The sequence below is a fragment of the Suricata suricatta genome, chromosome 17 (genome assembly GCF_006229205.1).
Source record: "Suricata suricatta isolate VVHF042 chromosome 17, meerkat_22Aug2017_6uvM2_HiC, whole genome shotgun sequence".
In the NCBI taxonomy this organism is placed as follows: Eukaryota; Metazoa; Chordata; class Mammalia; order Carnivora; family Herpestidae; genus Suricata; species Suricata suricatta.
This window is the reverse complement of record NC_043716.1, coordinates 16,250,141-16,272,296: the sequence shown is the minus strand read 5'-3', so window position 1 is coordinate 16,272,296 and position 22,156 is coordinate 16,250,141. Positions and strand designations below refer to the sequence as shown.

Here is a 22,156-nt window from a genome sequence, read left to right as displayed (position 1 = left end):
GGTGTCGGGGAAGGGGGGGGAACCTGGGCAGCGGCCGGGCTCTGTGGCTTCAGGGCTTGGAGAAAGAGAGAGGGAGGGTGGCAAAGATAGTGGGTCGGTGTCGCCGCCTGTATAAGGAGAGAGGAGGGGTCCCGCTTGCCTGCGGCCTTTGCGGGCCGAGAGTGCGAGGCACCGGCGAACCTCTGAGGCCTCCGGCCCCTGGGGACCCCGCCCCGCAGCCGGCCGGCCGGCCCGCGGCCTCTCTTCCCTTTGTGAGCGCCCCCTTCCCAGGGGTGGTGGTGGTGGCGGAGGGCTGTGCGTGGGCCCGCCCGCCGAGGGGTCGCGGCGGGGGACAAGAGGGCCTCGGCTGTGGGAGGACGGGAGGCGGCCGAGGCCCGGGCCGGTTCCCCCGAGGCGGCGGCGGCGGCGGCGGCGGCTCCCAGCACTTCCCCGCGCCATCTTAGCTGAGCCCCAGCGCTGAGGGCGCCTCCTCGACCCCGGTCGTCCCCTCGCCCCCTCCCCCCCTGCCCCTTGTCGCAGAGCTTGGGCTGGGCGGCTTGCTGGGGCTCGGGGCGGGGGGGGCGGCGGGCGGTCGCCAAGCCCCCTCCTCCTCCTCACTCCTCGCCCTCCGGCGTAGCGGCTTCCCGAGCGCTGCAGGGGGCTGCGCCTGCCTACTCCGCCCAGACCTGTCGGCGAAAGGGTAAGGGCACCTCTGCTTTGGGAAAGGGAGACATGGAGGGGGCGGGGAAATTCGGCCCACTAGGGCCTCTCGGAGTAGAAGAGATATGGGGGTGGGGTAGGGAGAGAGACAAGGAGGGTCTGTGATTCTGTGGGTGGGGTGAAGAAGCTGGTGAGCTGGGCGCCCTCCCGTTTTGAGGGGCAAGAGCAATTACATTCCTCTTTCCTGAGGGTCACCGGAAGGGGTGGTGGAAGGGGATGTCTCGAAGAAGGTGTGGCTCTCATGGGGAGACTGGGTTGATGTGCCCCCCGATTTAAAGGCGCGAGGTCCCTTTCCTTCTCTTCTGATCCCTCTGCTCCTCCCTCTCCTCTTTGTAGTGTCTGTATTCTTGGGAAGGGTAGCCCGCTGGGTGGATTCCACCCCAGGTCAGGAAATCTATACTCCTATAGGGGTGATGGAAACGTTTTTCTCCCCCTACCCTTCCCCCTTCCCTATCCTTTAGTCTACTGCAATGCTGCAGAAGTCCAAGGCAGTTTCTTCATACACAGGCCCGTGTATACACTGAAGGGAGGGGTAGCAAGAGTGAGAAGTAATGGCGCTTCCCTTGGAAAGGTTACCCTTTTCCCTTGGTTTAAATCGATAACAGTACCGGTTTAATATTCTTACCCTGAAGTCTGTCCCTGGGAAGTATATCTGTTCCTGTTGTTATTGTTGAGAGATATGGCCTCTCGAGAGGGACCTTGCCATGTTTGAACAGTTTTGGTGTCTGTCTCGCTTTCTTTTAAACACTAGATTGACATTTTGTGTGTGTGTGTGTGTGTGTGCGCGCGCGCGCGCGCGCGCGCGCAAGCATATTAGGTTTTCACTGGGATTCAAATGAAATAATTTTGTACTCCTTCATATCCTTTTTTTTCTTTCTGTGACTTGTAGTTCTTGAATTATTAAAGATTAATGCGTAAGACCGTCTAATGGGTCTTCGTTCTCTGTGAGCTGTGAATTTTTAGGGTTAATGTTATTTGTATAACACTGTAATTGGAATTTTCTGAAAATGATTAGGTTACAAACCTTTCGGTAGAAATGCTTTGTTTCTTAAGGAAATGAAAAAGCAGACTTTAACTTGCCCAGTTATGCTGAGAAAGGATCTGTGTTATGTAGTCAATCATTTTCCACTTAGTTTTCTTTATGTCATATTTGTTTAAAAGAAATCATCTGGTTTACAATAGTACTTGTTTTTGTCCTTAGTAGAGCTGAAATAAATAAAAATGAAAATTATAACATTCTGTAAGTGTGTTGCCAAGTGCTTTTCGTGGTCAAAGAGTAGTCCTGAAGTTGGCTGTTCATACTTTTTTAAGTATTTAGATTTACTGATGTAGTGATTTAAAGATGTCTCATAAATAAAAGTTAATATAATTAACTTTTTATTCAAAGAAGTTAAGACTAAAATGCATACAGATATGAGTTTTAATATTTTACTAACAAGTTGCAATTGGTGTTTGAGCTTTGCTTAGTGGGTGACTTATTTTAAAATACCTCTGAATGCCATCTACATTTAATGTTATCCATCAGAGATTTTGTGGTGTGTTGCATTTTGAAACCTGTTCTAAGGCAGGGATTTAAAGTTGTTAGTAGTAGTGGTTTTAGGCAGCAATTTAGTTTCTGTCATCTCATTTCATGATTTTGACATAAGGAGGCACATTAATGATATTTTAAATCAGTTTTACTATTTTCCTCAGAAAATGGAATTCTTCTTGCTTTATTTCCTTTTGATTTTTATCTAAATTTATTTTGACTTAAACAGCACTTCTTATTTGAATCTTTATTTCATGGCACAAAGCTGCATGTTTTGGTGTTTAGAGTTTCTCCCTATCTGGCAAATTATGCCACAAAGTCTAATTCTGTATGTGTTGATAATTTATACATATTGGCATGTAAACTCAGGCATTACTGGTCACAGAGAATGATTATGTTTTTGTCTTGGAAAGATGCAGGCAGAGAAGATTTGTCTTTAAAGGCTACAAACTCACGGGATGTACCAGAATGTATTTAACTACTTGCTATATTTCAGCATGCTAGAACTAAGAGATACTCCTAAGAACAACTAAAAGGGAAATCTGTTTTCCATAGCTGGTGGGAATTCTAAAAGCGGTAGAAGTATCTTCTTTATCAATTAGATAAGTCCATTATTAAGGAAAAACTGCCTGAGAGTTATTTCAGCTGATCTCTGATGCCACTGTCACAGAATACTGAGAACTGGGTTTGGCTGATTCCAGTTTAGTGTGGTACTTATGTTTCTAAATAGTTCATCTACAAAATGGCAGTGTACATCACTTCCTGTTCTTTCACAACTGACTCTTTCTCTGGATTCCCTTTTAATGACTTAACTTTTGGCATTCTGATATCTGGTTTGTTAATTTGGTTATAATTCTCATGTTTTATAGATGGGAGAATTTTAAGAATTAGCTGGGTTTAATAGTCTAAGATTATCTTGACAGTAACTAAACTTCCTTCCAAACTAAAAGATAGTTTCTCAAACATATTTAAACTATGAGAGGTTTTAAAGAAATATAGCGGATAGTATGAGTGAACTGAATAGGAAATAATTAACTTTTTTCTATAGTATAGATTTGGGGAGAACTATGGGTATGGTTACTTGAATGTAATATTAAACAAACTTCCTGTATATCGAGGCACATACATATTTGGTCCCATGTTATGATGCTAGTCCATTAATAAGAAAGAAGCTGATTAGTTACAGAACACCAGAAGGACTAGATGGTCTTAACTAACCATAAAGAGTATAATTTAGTAATTTGCTGATATAAATACTTAGTAAATTCAGGAATTATTTAGGGGCCAACTGTTGGCATTGAAATTAGATTTGAGATGAATCTGTTATTCATATTACCAGGAAATAAATTCTGTGTTTTTCATTTGACTGATTTGTATATTAAAATCAGTTAATTTTCTTTGTATCTCTTTTGGTTATCAGTAGTCTCCATTATAATAATTGCATTCATACTAATTTAACCTTTTTAGAAATTAGGAGGTTTTGGGGCACCTGGATGGTTCAGTAGGTTAAGCCTGGAGGCCTAACTCTTAACTACTGATTTCCACTCAGATCATAATTCTCGAGCCTCCCTCTCTCTGCCCCCTTCCAACCCCCACTCTCTCTCCAAATAAATAAACTTAAAAGAAAAAAAAAGAAATTAGGAGTTTTTTGGTAAGTATTAACTGCTGTTCAGAATCATATATGAATGAGTCTTTTCTAAAAAGTGTTATTTCTGTAGTTACCTCCTTGCAAAAAATTGAGACTGTTCTGTTAAACAGAGTGCCATTGTTAGGTTTCTATACTTGTTATGGCTAGATTTATAAAAATACTCTTCAAGATTTCAAATTCTAAGATGTAAGTGAGAATGATGCAAAGCTTTATTATTTCATTCCATTCCATTCCAGAGACAGGGAGAGAGGGAGAATCCCAAGCAGGCTCCACACTGTTAGTGTAGAGCCTGATGCTGGGCTTCAACTCACATAAGTAACTGGCATGTATATAAAAGTACAGGTATATATAGCCTATTAAAAATGCCAGTGTCATCCAGATGGCCAACAAACACATGAAATGATGCTCAGCATCACTCATCATCAGGGATATACAAATCAAAACCACACTGAGATACTACTTCATGCCAGTCAGAGTGGCTAAAATGAACAAATCAAGAAACTGTAGATACTGGTGAGGGTGTGGAGAGACGGGCACCCTCCTACACCGTTGCTGGGAATGTAAACTGGTACAGCTGCTCTGGAAAACTGTGGAGGTTCCTCAAAAAACTATCAATAGAACTCCCCTATGACCCAGCAATACCACTGCTAGGGATTTACCCAAGGGATATAGAAGTGCACATGTACCCGAGTGTTCATAGCGGCCCTTTCAACAATAGCCAAATCATGGAAAGAGCCTAAATGTCCATCAACTGATGAATGGATCAAGAAGATGTGGTTTATATATACAATGGAATACTACATGGCAATGAGAAAGAATGAAATATGGCCATTTGTGGCAGAGTGGACGGACCTCGAGGGTGTCATGCTAAAAGAAATAAGTCAGGCGGAGAAGGACAGATACCATATATTTTCACTCATAGGTCTAATAAGAGAAACCTAACAGGACCATAGGGAGGGGAAGGGGGAAAAAGAGTTAGGGAGAGGGAGGGAGACAAATCATGAGAGATGAGAGACTCTTGAATACTGAAAACGAACTGAGGGCTGGAGGGGGAGGAAGGAAGGGGGGTGATGGTGGGTGATGGTCATGAAGGAGGGCACTTGTGGGGAAGAGCACTAGGTCTTATATGGAAACCAATTTGATAATAAACCATATATAAAAAATAAAAATGCCAATATCAGTGATATTTAAACTTGAAACTCATTTTTTTAGAATTAAAAAAATTTTCTTTCAACCTTTATTTTTTACTTCTAATATTTATTTTGAGAGAGAGAGAGAGAGAGAGAGAGACAGAGCACAAGTTGGGGAGGGACAGAGGGAGAGGGAGACACCGAATCTGAAGGAGGCTCCAGGCTCTGCACTGTCAGCATAGAGCCTGTCATGGGGCTTGAACTCATGAACTGCCGAGATCATGACCTGAGCTGAAGTTGGACACTTAATGGACTGAGGAACCCAGGAGCCCCAGTGTTTATTGTTGAGAGAGAGAGCGAGAACAGGGAAGGGTCAGAGAGAGATGGAGACACAGAATCTTAAGCAGACTCCAGGCTCTGAGCTGTCAGCACAGTGCCCGATGCGGGGCTTGAGTCCACAAACTGAGTTCATGACCTGAGTTGAAGTTGGATGCTTAACCTACTGAACCACCCAGGTGCTCCTAGAGTTTTTTATTTTTTGAGTAAGCTCTAGGCCTGAGAGGAGGGGCTTGAACTCACAACCCCAAGGTCAAGAGTTGCATGGTCTACTGACTAAGCTAGCCAGGTGCCTCTAAACACATTTTTTAAAATTTATAAAACATAACTACTTATTTAAAAAATTTTTAATATTTATTTATTTATTTTTATTTTAGAGAGCGAGAGAGAGACAGAGGCAGAGAAAGAGCCCAAGCAGGACTGGGGAGGGGCAGAGAGGGAGACACAGTATCTGAAGCAGGTTCCAAGCTCCGAACTGTCAGCACAGAGCCTGATGTGGGGCTCAAACCCACAAACTGGGAGATCATGACCTGAGCCAAAGTTGGCTGCTTAACCAACCGAGCCACCCAGGTACTTTTAAATATAACTACTTTTAAGTGGCCTCTAATATCTTTAAAGTTGAGAAGGGGCTGATTTTTCCTTTTGACAAACTTGCTCAATGTAAAAATGCAGAGTTAGAAGAAGGTGAATTATTCTGTTTAGAAAGACATCAACAGGGGCACGGTGGTTCATTCAGTTAAGTGTCAGATTCTTGATTTTGGCTCAGGTCATGGGTCCTGTGGTTTGTGGGCATGAGCCCTGCCGTGGGCTCTGGACTGATGGTTCAAGCTTGCCTGGGATTCTCTCTCTTTCCCTGTCCCTCCCCTGCTTGTGCTCCCTGTGCTTCTCATGCTTTCTCTCGCTCGCTCGCTCTCAAATTAAATAAACTTTAAAATAAAAACTCTTAGACATGCAAAATTTAGTTTCTGAGAAAAGCAGTGACAAGTAATGGAATGGAACAAAATATTCTGATTTGCAGCCACTGACGATAAAAATGGCACTTATAATATGTCTTAATTTCACTATATTAGCTGTGTAACTCCTTCATGTAACTTGAGAAAAAAGTTTACTTATTTTGAGAAATGGAGGAGGTGTAGAGAGAATCCCAAGCAGGCTCTACACTATCAGTGCAGCGCCTGATGTGGGGCTCAGACCATTAGATTGTAACCTGAGCCAAAATCACGAGTTGGTTGCTTAACCAACCGAGCCACCCAGGCACCCCCACTTTATGTAACTTTTTAAGCCTTACTTTCCTCACCTATAAAATGCAAATAGAACCTGCTTTACAAGGTTGTTAGGTTTAAATGGGAAAAGTTGCCTGATACATACTAAGTGCCTAATAAAGTTGTTGACTATCACACACTAGCTACTTAAAATGTTTACAAATGAATACAGGAAGTACATTCCATAAGTTTGGTTTGGATTATGACATTTGGAGCTGGACATACCTTTTTGAAAGAAATGATTAGAATTTTTCTTTTAAGTAGGCTCTAAAATGAGCATGGAGCCCAACTCAGGGCTTGAACTCAAGCCTTGAGCTCCAGAATCGGATGCTTAACTGACTGAGCCACCCAGGTGTCCCTAAATTATTAGAATTTCTAATCAAAAGTAGTTTACAAACTTTTTGTACCTATAGCGGACAGTTCTATAAGAGATATTCTTTTTCCTTTGTGGATAAAGCCTTTCCTAAATAATGACATTTTCTTTTTCTTTTGTACATTTGTTTATTTAAGAGTTATTTCTAGTCACTCTTCCACATCTTGGAGCTCTTTTCACCCTCCTGACTTTGAAGGCATCCAAAGTACTCCTGCTCTGCTAAGTTTATCTTTATAGGTTTCCTTTGTATGTCTTTTTTTTTTTTAATTTTTTCTTAGTGTTTTATTTATTTTTGATAGAGAAGAGACAGAGCATGAGAGGGGGAGGGGCAGAGAGAGAAGGAGACACAGAACCGAAAGCAGTCTCCAGGCTCTGAGGTAGCCGTCAGCACAGAGCCTGACGCGGGGCTCGAACCCACAAACGTGAGATCTGACCTGAGCCGAAGTCGGATGCTTAACCGACTGAGCCACCCAGGCGCCCCTCCTTTGTAGGTCTTTACCTTGAAAGTGCTTTGTATTCTACAGTGTATTAATTAATAGACATTAAATGATGATATGCCAGTAAGACATGGTACCTGCCCTGGAGGAATTCTGTCTTTCCATTTTTTCCACCTCCTGCATATGTTCTTAAACTAGATACTCATGAAATCAAGGAATTTCCAATGATTGTCATTTCCTCTAAGCTAGTGCTTTTCAAATTTTAGGCTGTGACTTAATAATGGCTAGTGAATTCAATTTAGTGAGTCACAATAACAGGTTTTTTTTTAATGAAAAATAAATAATCAGAATGTGGTATGTAAAGAAAGGGTAAACATTCTAATGAGAAACTTTTTTTTTTAATGTTTATTGATTTATTTTGAGAGAGAAAGAGAGAGTGTGCATGCAGAGGAGAGAGGCAGAGAGAGGAGGAGAATCCCAAGCAGGCTCTGCAGGGCTAGAGCTCACAAACCATGAGGTCATGACCTGAGCCAAAATCAAGAGTCAAATGTTTAAGAAACTTAAGAGTTGGGTGTCCCAACAAACTTTTTTTTTCTTTGGCTGTATCTTTATGTGCTCTGAATACCCAGTTACATTTAAAAAAAAATTTATTTACCTTAAAGTTAGTTACCCAGTTATATTTTTAAAAAGTTTCTTTTTCAACTCATCCTTTCTACTTTTTTTGTTTATTTTTTAAAATTTTTTAAATTTATTTTTGAGAGACAGAGAGAGACAGTATGAGCAGGGGAGGGTCAGAGAGAAAAGGAGACACAGAATCTGAAGCAAGCTTGAGGCTCTGAGCTAGCTGTCAGCACAGAGTCCGACGCAGGGCTCGAACCCACGAACCGTGAGATCATGACCTGAGCCGAAGCCGACGCTTAACTGACTGAGCCACCCAGGTTCCCCATGTTTACTTTTTTTCATAGAGCACCTTGGGGGAGAGGCAGCGAGAGAGGGGGATAGAGGATAGGAAGTAGACTGTTCTGACAGCAGTGGTCCTGATGTGGGTCTTGAACCCACAAATCCTGAGTTCATGACCTGAACCGAAGTTTGATGCTCAACCAACTGAGCCACCCAGGTACGCCCTCATTTTTTTTTTTAAGTATATTTATTTATTTTTAGTAATCTCTACAGCCAGTGTGGGGCTCGAACGCCTGACTCTGAGATCAGCAGTCACATGGTCTTTCTACTGAGCTAGTCAGGCGCTACATCATTCTTTTTACTTTTAATGTCTCTAAAGTATGATATACTTGTTTTTTCTTTTTCTTTTAATAAGTCTGCTTTCAGTCTCTCCTGATTTTGGTCTCTAGGCTACTTGATAGTTGTGGTATGCATATTTACTTTTATTAGGCTTCAAATCTTGTTAGGGTACTAAGATCTTGGCCAGGGTGCCAGCAGTTTTGGTTGTGATGGTAACTTCTGAGGTGTTTATGTTGGGGAACCTATGTTATCACACATTTAGAGTCATATCCTATGTGTATGAGTGCAGTTTCTTAGGAATTGCAGAATTTATTTTTTATTTTTATTATTATTATTTTTAAAATTTTTTAATGTTTTATTTATTTTTGAGAGTGAGAGAGACAGCGTGAGCAGGGGAGGGTCAGAGAGAGAGGGAGACACAGAATCTGATGACAGGCTCCAGGCTCTGAGCTAGCTGTCAGCACAGAACCTGATGCGGGGCTCGAACCCACGAACCTTGAGATCATGACCTGAGCCAAAGTCGCTTAACTGACTGAGTTACCTAGGCGTCCCACAGAATTTATTTTTTAAAGAAGGAAAACTTTTTATTTGGAGCATTGAGAAAATGTCTTTTATTTTTATTTGGTGTTTATGTGGATTTTAAAAATATTGCAGCATATATTTTAACAGGATTTATAAGGGGACTATTTAAACATATTCAATAATTATATTAAGTATATTTTTAAAATTTTAGTGTGCTTCAGTGCATGACATCATATCCTTGTGTTTTGGTTGATAATAGCAGTTATAAATCTCTAGGCTGTATTTTTTATTGATGTCTTCAAATTTATTTCCATTGAGATGAGAAAGAGATTTCAGAAAGAGTTGATGAATAGCATTACTAAACAAGGTGAAGGTTTTCCTTTGAGAAAGCATTCTCTCTTTGTTAAAAGCATCCATGTCCTTGATTGTAAAGACTGAAATTACTTATTTACATGTAATTATACTTGATAAGGAAACTTTATTGTTGCATAGAAACTCTGTATGGTATGTGTGATAGTATTTAATATGTAGTATTTCGGTAATCTCATGCTATGTAAATGGTAGATGATGACTGTAATGTTTATAATAATGGAACATCACATTATAGGAGCATGGTGTTAGTTGGTTTTGTTCCTTAGAATTCAAGGGTTCTGAGTCCCAGAGGAGCAATATAATGTGCTTGTTTTCAGATTCTTTACTTTGACATTTAGTTGTTAGCGCTGATTTTTCCATTATCAAGGAAACAGAGTAATGAAAAGAGCCTTCTTTTTATCTTCAGTTTAGGTACTGACAAAATGTTTTGTGTATTATGTGTGAATATTCAAATTCTATAAAATGATGCTGTGAAACTTTAGAATAAAAGGATTTTAAGTAGGAAAAGATGTGAAAATTTTCTATTTAGGAAAGAAATGTCCTTTAATAAAGAGACTTGGTTGCTAGCAATGGAAAGTATAGAATTTGTGTATCTTTTTGTTTATGTGATGTTTTGGTTGAACTAATTATGCATAAACTTACAAATATGTAGTAAATTGCTTGCAGAGAACCACTATGTTTAAGAATAGCATGGTTTTAGAAGAAAATTAAAATATGATATGTGAATTTTGTTTTTGTGCTACAGTAAATTAGAAGAATAAGTTTTTCAAAGGAGGCTTATTACTGTAGTAAAAGTTATCCCCAAAACCTAAATAAAGGATTGTTACCAAATGAAATTTTTTCTTTCACCAGTTGAATTCATATAAAATAAATACTACTTATTATTTAATAAAATAAATGATAAGGGAGTTTTTTGGTTTATATTTTGCTTTGTTTTGCATTTAGTAGTTTTTGTATTGGAATTGAATTAGATTTTGTACCTGTAAGGAGACTCAAATATGATTTTTAAAAAATATTGTTTTTTTTTTAAATCAGCAAGAATGGACCTACTTTGAAAGTTGTATGTTTTGAAAACTTTAAATAGGAAATCAAAGAACTTTTATTTATCATATTTGGAATGTAGATATCTTAATAATGTATCATTCTTTCAAAAATTTGCCTTCAGTTGGATAATTAGCCTCCTAATATTTTATTCTAAACAACTAAATTTAACAGGTCATTTGGTTAATGTAAAAGTCTTGAAAGTGCAGATTTTCATTCAACCTTCCACATGATGGTTTGGAGTATATTAGGGTAGGAATGGTAAAACAGGTACAGTAAGCAAACACCTAAAAAATTTTTTTTTAATTTATTTTTGAGAGACAGAGTAGCAGGAGCAGGGGAGGGTCAGAGAGAGAGGGAGACACAGAATCCGAAGCAGGCTCCAGGCTCTGAGCTAGCTGTCAGCACAGAGCCTGACCCGGGGCTCGAACCCACGAACTGTGAGATCATGACCTGAGCTGAAGCTGGATGCTCAATCAACTGAGCCACCCAGGTGCCCCACCTAAAATATGTTTTATGACTGTCTTTTAGGTGGTACATCCAGTCATTAACAATAAAATGATTATATTTTTGAGATAGGAAATGTTTATTAAATAATAACAAAAACTGCCTATTTTTGACAATTTAAGGTGCACTATTACTTTGTTAATATAAATTATATTGGGTTAAAGTTAGGTGGAATGGTATCCTAAATTTTAGTATTTATTTATTTAAAAAATTTTTATGTTTATTTTTATTTTTTTAATGTTTATTTTTATTTTTTTGTTTTGTTTTGTTTTTTTTGCAAAAGCAAAGGGCTTTATTACGGGTTTAGGCTCACCAGGGCCTAAACTTGGCCTCACAGACTTTACAGGCGTGATGGATTCATGCTGAGAGCGAGCCTAATGTTTATTTTTAAGAGAGAGCGTGAGTGGGAGAGGAGCTGAGAGAGAGAGGGAGACACAGAATCCAAAGCAGGCTCCAGGCTCTTAGCTGTCAGCATAGAGCCTGATGTGGGGCTCGACGTTACAAACCCTGAGATCATGATCTGAGCCGAAGTCAAGATGCTTAACTGACTGAGCCACCCAGGAGCCCTTTTTATTTTTATTTCCTCTACAACCAGTATTCGGGGTTGAACTCCCAACCCCAAGATCAAGAGTTGTATGCTTTACTGACTGAGCCAGGCAGGTGCTCTGGTATTTGAAATTTTAATATCCGTTATTTTACATTATCTTAGGTGGTACTGTCTAATGAGATGAAAACATTTTTTTGAAGCAGTATTCTGTTTTTATTCCTTTTGATGCATAGTGATTAAGCTATTTGGTATACTCATGTTTACCTTAGTATGGAAATCAATTTTCACTTAACACTTGAGATATTCAGGTTATAACTTATGATTTGATGGTATATACTATGAAAACACCAAATCAAAATAGTAATTGATGAAATTTGAATTTAAGGACTACTAGCTTAGGGCACCTGGCCGACCCAGTTGGTAGAGCATGCAACTCTTGACCTCAGGGTTGTGAGTTCGAGCCCTACTCTGGGATGGAGCCCACTTTAAGTAAATAAATAAATATGTTTAAAAGGAAAAAAAGACTACCAGTTTAGCCAATACAGTATTTAGCTTTAGGTTTATTTTAATCAAAATGAGATTCATATATGTATTTATTTTATATCTTTGAGTCCTATATTCTAGGCACTGTGCTTATTACCATAATGACATTTGTTATACACTATATGCTATTTTCTAGGTGCTGTGCCAGGATACAAAAAATAAATAAGACTGGATTCTTCCTGTAATTCAGTTTAGTAGGGATATAGACTTGCAAATAAGTACATATGATAACACAGTGCAAGATTTCTCAACCATCACAATATTGACATGTTTGGGAGGATAAATAATTGTTGGGGGTGGGGGGAATCTGTGCTATGTATTATAGGATATTTTGCAGCATTTCTGGCCTTTACCCATTGGATGCCACTCCCTGCCCCATGTGACAATCAAAAATGTCTCCAGACATTGCTAGATGTCCTCTGGGGAACAAAATCACTTCTGATTGAGACACTGGTTTAGTCAATGCTAAGGTTAAGGTGAAATGTACAAAGAGCTGTTATAGCACAAGTAAAGTTAGAGAGTTTAATGATGTTTAGAAAGGTGGAATGAGCCCTGAGGGAGTGAGATTTTATGTAGGTCTTGAAGAAAAGTAGGACTGGAAAGGATATTAAATACCTGAGAGCATGAACGATTAATATCTAAGAGAGGGATTATTAATAGTTTGTGGCTATACGTTATTTATATAGTTAGGGATGAATATTTGGTTAAAAGTACTTTGGGGCCACCTTGGTTCTTTTAACTGTTTAATTGAGGCATAATTAATGCAGCAGAGTGCATCAATATTAAGTAACATTGTTGAATTTTTGCAGATGTATAGAGTCATGTAACCACCATGCAGAACATGAAACATTTCTAGCACTTCTTACAGTAATTTTTTGAAGGACCATTTTTGCTGTGCTCCTAACTGATGTGAAAATCATATAAAAGCAGGAGTGTGATATGATCAGATTTATGTTTTGAAAAGATTACTCTGAAATTATGGAGAATAAATGGGCAGAAATTATATGTAGGAAGATTGGTTAGAAGGTTATTACAGAAGTTTAAATAAGAAGGAGAGCTGATATGATGGATTTGAAAGACATTAAGGCAGAAAAATTGATGGCATTGGGGTTACTAGAGGTAGGGGAAGGGATATGTTTAGGATCACTTTGTTTTGTAAACAAACAAGAAAAAGGTCATGAGTTTGGCTTTGGTTGTGTATTAGGAGAGATTGGGTTATGTTGTGGTAACAAACAGTTCAGAATTTTAGTGGCTTTTAACAGGACATTTTTTTGCTTGACATGCTGTATGTATAGTGTGGGTCGGTGGGGGAATCTGCTTGTTCTTGCTATGCAGGATCTCAGACTGACCATTTTAACGTATCGTTCCTTGATCTCCATGACAATAGGAAGGAAACTGTTGCTAATAACTACTTGCCTCTTAAAGTGTCCAGAAGAGAGTCATGTCCTTTTGGCTTATTCATTGCCCAAAACAAGTTCTATGGTCTTAACAGATTTCACAGAAGAGGTAGGGAAGTGCAGTCATATTGTGCATTCTGAAGAAGACACAGAAATATTTCAGCCATAGTAAATATTTGCCATATGTTGAGTTATACCTTATTTAGTCTTTTAAATAGTGAATTATGTTGAAATTTATGATAAGAGTTTTAGTAGTAGTGAGAGCTGCCACATTTATTGTGTGCCTGGCACTTTAAGATATATTTTTGTTTTAATCTTTTACAATATTTCTGCAAGGTAGATGCACTCCTATTGTATAGTGGGGAAATGGATGGTTGAGGTTAAAGAATTTATGATTATGTAGCCAGTAAGTGATGGAGCCAGGAGTGTGTCTGTAAAACTTGAGCTAGTTGTAGTCTACTTGGTTAAGTAGAATCTGTTTGGCAATGGGGTAAAGAGAGGAAAAAAAACCTTTTTGACTGACCAATCACATATTGCTAATTAGACTTATTTTTTAAAATTTGTTTTATTTTTGAGAGACAGAGAGAGACAGTGTGAGCAGGGGAGGGCCAGAGAGAGAGGGAGACACAGAATCCGAAGCAGGCTCCAGGCTCTGAGCTAGCTGTCCTCACAGAGCCTGACGCGGGGCTCAAACCCACGAACCGTGAGATCATGACCTGAGCTGAAGCTGGACACTTAACCAACTGAGCCACCCAGGCGCCCCTAGACTTAGTATTGCTAATTAGACTAAAGTGAATTAGCAGTGGTATTCTTCCTGTATATGACATTTCTCCAAAATGTTACTGAGATTTCACAAGTTTAGACTATTTCACTACATTTTAAAGAATCAAAGGTTCAAAGCTGCTGTTTTGTATTCATTCATTTTCTTTTTTTTTACCACCTTCTGATATCAGCCTGTGTCATAATAGAGTTATTATTAGTGTTTGAATTTGAAAATTTTTCATCAGTTCTTTGTACATGAAATACATAGTGTATACAGTTTGTTTCTCTATTGTCCTTGGTGAGATTCCTTTCAGGTATGGGAATTACTAGTCTTGGGTGTTGATAATTATTAGAATGGAAGAAAATCTGGCTGTTGGGAATAGAAAAGTCAAGTAAAAGGCTAAATCAGGATTTTATTAAAAAAACTTTTGTAAAGATTAAAGGAAATAAATCTGATTTGTAAAACTGTCTTCCAGCCTCTCTTGAGGCAAGGAAAGAGCTTATCTTTGAGAGGCTAACAGTATTTTTACATGAAGTTAATGGACAAGCTAAGGCTCTCTGCAATGCCAAAGGCCTATGAGAAGTAAATTAGTCAAAGTATTTCCACCATAATTGCATCTTGGCACCACTGTTGTCTTTGGGAAATCATCAGCTTTTGCCTTAAAGTTGGAAAGGCCTTAAATAATGGAAAAAGGTTAAATTATTTAGAATAATGGGGCACCTGGGTGGCTCAGTTAAGCAGCTGACTTCGGCTAAGGTCATGATCTCGCGGTTCGTGAATTCGAGCCCTGCATCGGGCTCTGTGCTGATAGGTCAGAGTCTGGAGCCTGTTTTGGATTCTATGTCGCCCTCCCCTGCTCATGCTCTCTCTCTCTCAAAAATAAATCAATGTTAAAAAAATTAAAAAATTACTTAGAATAAGCTATAACTGTACATGATATAAAATTCAGAATATACAGGGGTGCCTGTATCACTCAATAGGTTAAGTGTCTGACTTCAGCTCATGTCATGATCTCTCTCACGCTCGTGACTTTGAGCCCCATGTTGGGCTCAATGCTGACAATTCAGAGCCTGGTCTGCTTCAGATTCTGCGACTCCATTTCTCTCTCTCTGCCCCTACTGTGTTCACTCTCTCTCTCTCTCTCTCTCTCTCTCTCTCTCTCTCTCAAAAATAAGCATTGAGGGGCGCCTGGGTGGCTCAGTTGGTTAAGCGTCCAGCTTTGGCTCAGGTCATGATCTCATGGTTCGTGGGTTTGAGCCCCACATCAGGCTCTGTGCTGACAGCTTCAGATTCTGCTTCAGATTCTGTCTCCCTCTTTCTCTGACCCTCCCCTGCTCATGCTCTCTCTCTCTCTGTCTCTCAAAAATAAATTAAAAAAATTTTTTTAAATAAACATTGAAAATTAAAAAATATATATACAAAAAAGATATACCATGGAAAGTAAGTTACCCACTTATGTGTTTCCCCTTCCCACACTATACCCCTTTGTACAATCATAATTTCTTCTATCCTTCCTTTTTTTTTTATAATAGTTTATTGTCAAATTAGTTTCCATATAACACCCAGTGCTTCTCCCCACCATGACCATCCCCCCTCCCCCCGCCTCAGGCCATGGTTCGTCTCCAGTATTCAGTAGTCTCCCTTGATCTGTGTCCCTCACTCTTCCCCACTCTTTCCCCCTTCCTCTCCCCATGGTCCTCTGCCAGGTCTCTCCTCTTAGACCTATGAATGCAAACATATGGTATCTATCCTTTTCTGCCTGACTTATTTCGCTTAGCATGACATCCTCAAGGTCCATCCACTTTCCTACAAATGGCCATTCTTTCTCATTTCCATATAGTACTCCATTGTGTATATATACCACATCTTCTTGATCCATTCATCAGTTGATGGACTCTTCTATCCTTTCAAAGATAGTTGGTAGTAAACATTTGAATGGTGGATTAGGTGTAAAGGGAAAACTCTCCTAGTATGCATGTTTACTGAAGAGTAGTATGCAACTACAGGCACTTTATCAAATCAGGGGAGACATGAAAACTTTAGCATTTTGGGGCATCTGGCTGGCCCAGTCGGTAGAGCATGCAACTGTTGATTTTGGGACTATAAGTTCGAGCCCCACGTTGGGTGTAGAGATTACTTAAAAGTAAAAAATCTTAAAATTTATACTGGGGCACCTGGGTGGCTCATTTGGTTGAGCGTCTGACTTCAACCCAGGTCATAATCTCTTGGTTTGTGAGTTAGTGGTTTGGGCCCCGCATTGCGCGCTGTGCTGACAGCTTAGAGCCTGGAGCTTGCTTCCCATTCTGTATCTCCTCCTCTCTTTGCCCCTCCACCACGTATGCTCTGTCTCTCAATAATAAGTAAATGTTAAAAATTTAAAATAAATTTATAGTTAGTAAATTACCTGTGTGGTACACATGGAAAATTTAGGATATGTAAATGTTATTGGTATTCTCTTAGCAATTCAGTATGTGCAAAAATATGCAAAAAATTTTCTAGGAGCATAAATCTACTGGTGATCTTAGTCCTCCTGACCCTGTTTTCTTTTTTAACATGTTAAGTGCCTAGAAAACATCAATTTTTTTTATTAGGTCGATTTTCAGGGAGCAGGACTCGAAGTTTAAAGAGAGACTTGGTGTGCCTGGGGTGCCTTGTCTGGCTCTGCTCTGACAGAGTGGAGCCTGCTTGGGAGTTTTTCTCTTCCTTTCTCTTTCTCTTCTCCTTTTCTCCCCTTTCTTCTCCCTCCCTCCCTCTCTCTGCCCCTCCACCACCAATAAATAAATAAACTTAAAAAAGTAAAAAATAAATGCTCTCGAGAATTTGCGAGGAGAATAAATATTCATGTGTGGCCCTAAATGTCTTCCTTGTAATGCTTAACATTATTTATCATCTCCTTCTAAAAAATTTTTACTGGCTCCCTACTTTAGATATCTCCAACTGCCTGCCTGATATTTCTTAGATATTCATAGATACATTAGTTTCAACACATAAAAGGAACTCATCTTTTTCATTTCCCCTTGGAAAAGGTTCCCCTTATTTAACAGTTTCAAAGTTAATAACGTTTTTTTTTTAAGTCATCTTTACCAAAGTATAATTTACTTGCAGTAAAATTCACAGATTTGTAGTGTTCAGGTAACCATCACCCTAGTGAAGATAAAGAACATTTTTCTGTTCTCTGAAAATTCCCTATGGCCCTTTGTAATTAGTCTTAGCTCACTCTGTCACTAGGCAGCCACTGATGTGATTTCTATTACTGTGAATTAGGTTTGTCTTTTCTAGAGTTTCATAGAAATGTAAACATGCATGGACCTCAAGTATACTGTAGTATAGAGGTGGAATTTAAGGAAAGGTATTGAGCAGGCTGTGTTTTAGCTTATGGGCAAGTAATAAATTATATCATGTATCTTGAAAGTATCACAGATAAGCTGCTATATTACAATTGCCACTTCAGATAGCTGTGAAATTAGGTGATTAACTAGTTGGTACCTAACCTTCTAATTTCTGTATAAGTCTAATTACATGAAATAGAAGTGGCAGTTTTGATTTTTTACTTTGCTTTTCTGTTTGGAGTATCATTGAAACTACTGTATTGTAAATGATGGAAAATAATTGCATATGTTAAAAAAATAAATTGTATAAAAAAAGGAATGTAAACATAGTGTGTATCTTTTTTGTTTGTTTTCTTTCTCTTGGCATAATGTCTGTGATATTTATATTGCTACATATATTATGTTCATTTCTTGTATTCCTTAGTAATATTCCAGTGTTTTGTTATACTGTAATTTATTTACCCATTTACTTATTGATTTGAGTCATTTCCAGATTTTAGCTATTATGAGTAAAGCTGTTAGGAACATTTGTATGCAAGCCTTTTATGGCCATTTATTTTTATTTCTGTTAATAACCTTTCCAAAACCTTGCAAGCAAGAAAGTTTGGGATTGTTTTTGATTCTTTTAACCTCTTTTCTCACCTGTATTCATCCAGTAGATTATGAAGTTATGGGTTTTTTTTCCCCCTTTGGAATATGTTTTATCCTTTATTCTCTTTTCCAAGTATCTTTAACATTCTTGTGAGAAAGTACTTTTTATTTTGTTAAGCCTTATTTCAGAGTAAAAGGTCAAGGGTGATTATGTAGATGGTTCCCTTTCTGAGAGAGGTTTATAGTCAGGTAGGAATACAGATTGAAATTGGTGAGAAGTTGGTACTGACTTTGAAGTTTCATGATATGGAAAAGGGATGTTGCTGTTGGATGTACTCCATTCCTGTAAATGTTGTTTTAGTCCCTGGTTTTGTAGGTACATTGTGAGAATGCTGCTTTTAGTTTGTCTTCGTTTTTGTTTTGTTATATATTCATAGGTATGTGTTATGGTAGAAAAGTATGTTTATTATCATGGGGAAAGTTCTCATTGCTATGTGACCTTGAGCAAATTACTTAATCTTTTTGGGCCTCAGTTTCATTATCTGTAAAATGAGGATAATAATAATAATACTGCATGTTATTGTAAGGTTATGAAAAGGATTAGATGCATTATTACATGTATAGTTCTTATAACAGGACTTGGCATAAAGTGTTAGTATTATTACCTTAATTCCAAGTTATTTTATTATTATTATTTTATTTTAGAGAGCCCACAAGTGGGGGGGGAGTGTGGCAGAGGGCGAGAGGGGGAGAGAGAAAGAGAGAGAGAGAGAGAGAGAAGGAGAGAGAGGGAGAGGGAGGGAGGGAGGGAATATCTTAGGCTCCATGCTCAGCACAGAGCCTGACACAGGCCTGATCGCATGCCTTTGGGATCAAGACCTGAGCCTAAATCAGGAGTTGGGTGCTTAACTGACTTAGCCACCCAGGTGCCCCAATTCTAAGTTATTTTAAAGGCTATTTTTTCCTCTCCCATTTCAGTTCTCTTATTGGTGTCATTTAAAAAAAAATTTTGTAAATGTTTCATTTATTTTTGAGACAGACAGAACATGAGAGAGGGAGGGCCAGAGCGTCCAGGAGATAAAGAATCCGAAGCAGGCTACAGGCTCTGAGCTGGAGAGAGCTGTCAGCACAGAGCCTGACAATAGGGCTCAAACCCACGAATGTGAGATCATGACCTGAGCCTAAGTTGGACACAGCCAACTGAGCCACCCAGGTGCCCTTGGTGTGATTTATCTCCTAACAGACCACTCTTTTGTTACCTGTTCAAACCTACGAAGGCACTATATTGTCTGGCAACTATTTGTGGGTCTGTCAATTGTGATAAAGTATACAAATGGCTAGATACACAAATGAAATTTTACAAATGAACCTATCACTGAGATTAAGCTATAAAAAGTTTCTAACATTCCAGATTATCACTGATTACTTTTGCAAATATATCTTTTTTAAAAAATTAAAGTATAATTGATATAACATTCTGTTAATTTCATAATGACTTTATATAGGAAAATGATCACCACAGTAATATAGTTAACATCTGTCACAATACAAAGTTACAAATTTTTTTTTTGTGTGATAAGAACTTGAAGGTCTACTGTCTTAGCAACTTTCAGATATGCAATACAATATTATTAACTATAGTAAGCTGTCTTGATAACCACCAGTCTGTGCTCTGTCTCTGTAGATTTACCTGTTCTGGATATTTCATATAAATAGAATCATATAATATAAAATCTTTTGTATGGCCTTTTTCGCTTAATATTATTTATTTAAAAAATTTTAAGTGTTTATTGTTGAGAGAAAATGAGAGCATGAGCAGGGGAGGGAGGGGCAGAGAGAGAGGGGGACAGTGGATCCTAAGTGGACTCTGTGCTGACAGCAGAGAGCCTGGTGCGAGGTTTGAACTCCTAAGTCATGAAATCATGACCTGAGCCGAAGTTGGACATTTAATCAATTGGGCCACCCAGGCGGCCCTTTCACATAATGTTTTAGAGGTTCATCCACACTGTACTTCGTATTAGTACTTCATTCCTTTTTATGGCTTAATTCTATTCAATTGTATGTGCATACCAGAATTTGTTTATCCGTTCATTTGTTGGATATTTGGGCTATATTTACCTTTTAGCTGTTGTGAATAGTGCTACAATGAACACGTGTGTACATGTTCTTCTTTGAGTACCTGTTTTCAGTTCTTGTGGGTGTATACCTAGGTGTGAAATTTCTGGATCATATGGTAATTCTGTGTTTAACTTTGAGGACCTGCCAACTGTTTTTCACAGGGACTAAACTATTTTACATTCCCACTAGCAATGCACAGGGGATCCAGTTTGTCCATATCCATCCCAACAGTTACTTTCCATTAAAAATTTTAAAAAATTATAAGCTATCCTACTGTGTGTTAGTGCTACCTCTTTGGGTTTTGATTTGCATTTTCCTACTGACTAATGATATTGACCATCTTTTCATTTGCTTCTTGGCCATTGTGTATCTTCTATGGAAAAATATAAAATTTTTGATTCTCAAAGAGGTATGCTTAAGTTACCAAAAAAAAAAAAAAAAGAGAAGAAAAGTCTTGTAAGATATAAAATATTTGGTGTTACTATGTAATTAAGTGCCAAACTGTTTGGTACAAATACAAAGTACTATTTGTAATTAAAAAAAGAGATTGTAAAACAAAACGAAGGGATATGATAACACTAGTTTAAATTTTCTTAATAGTGTGAGACTCCTACTAACCTGTATAATTAGAAATTTTATCGTATTTTATTTTTTAATTTAAATTTTAATATACAGTGCAATATTGGTTTTAGGAGTAGAATTCAATAATTCATCACTTACATACAATACCCAGTGCTCATTACAAGTGCTCTCCTTAGTGCCCATCACCCATCTAGCACCTCTCCCACCCACCTACTCCCTCCATCAACCCATAGTTAGTTCTCTGTCATTTTTTTAAAGCATTTATTTTATTTGTTTTGTTAATGTTTGTTTATTTTTGAGAGAGAAGGAGAGTGCACAAGAGAGTGAACTATTTTTGTTGTTTTATTTAAAAAATATTTAAAAAAATTTTATGTCTTTATTTTGAGAGAGACAGAGAGTGAGCTGGGGAGGGGCAGAGAGAGAGAGGGAGACAAAGAATCTGAAGGAGGCTTCAGGCTCTGAGCTGTCTGCACAGAGTGTGATGCGGGGCTCCAACTCATAAACTTTGAGATCATGACCTGAGCTGAAGTCAGACGCTTAACTGACAGAGCCACCCAAGAGCCCCTAAAAATTTTTCTTTTAAGTTTATTTACTTTGAGAGAGAGAGAAAGAGAGAGAGAGCGAGCACACAAGTGGAGGAGGAACAGAGATAGAGGGAGAGAGAGAGAATCCCAAGCCCCCGATGTGGGGCTCAAACTCACAAACTGTGAGATTTTGGCCTGATCTGTCATTAAGAGTCTTGTTTGTTTCCCTCTCTTCTCTTTATTTTCTTCCCTTTCCCATATGCTCATCTGTTTTGTTTCTTAAAGTCTACATATGAATGAAATCATATGGTATTTTTCTTTCTTTGATTGACTTATTTCACTTAGCATACTGAGCATGTCATTGCAAATGACAAGATTTCATTCTTTTTGATGGCTGAGTAATATTCCATTGTGTATATATACCACATCTTTTTTTATTATTTACCAGTTGATGCATATTTGGGCTCTCTCCATAGTTTGGCTACAGTTGATAATGCTGCTATAAACATTGGTGTGTATTTACCCCTTCGAATCTGTATTGTATCCTTTGGGTGTATACCTAATAGTGTAATTGCTGGATCCTAGGGTATTCCTATTTTTAGTTTTTTGAGGAACCTCCATACTGTTCTCCAGAGTGGCTGCACCAGTTTGCATTCCCACAAACAGTG

The 22,156-nt window shown here is 38.5% G+C and overlaps 1 protein-coding gene across 1 annotated transcript in view; it reads left to right on the top strand.

The window, feature by feature from the left end:
• Positions 1–19: 19 nt before the first annotated feature.
• Positions 20–22,156, top strand: part of TAOK1 (TAO kinase 1) — a 140,072-nt gene continuing 117,935 nt past the window's right edge. Inside the window, exon 1 of the mRNA XM_029927225.1 lies at positions 20–679. The gene's annotated coding sequence lies outside the window, so the exon portion shown is untranslated. The remainder of the gene's footprint in view (positions 680–22,156) is intronic.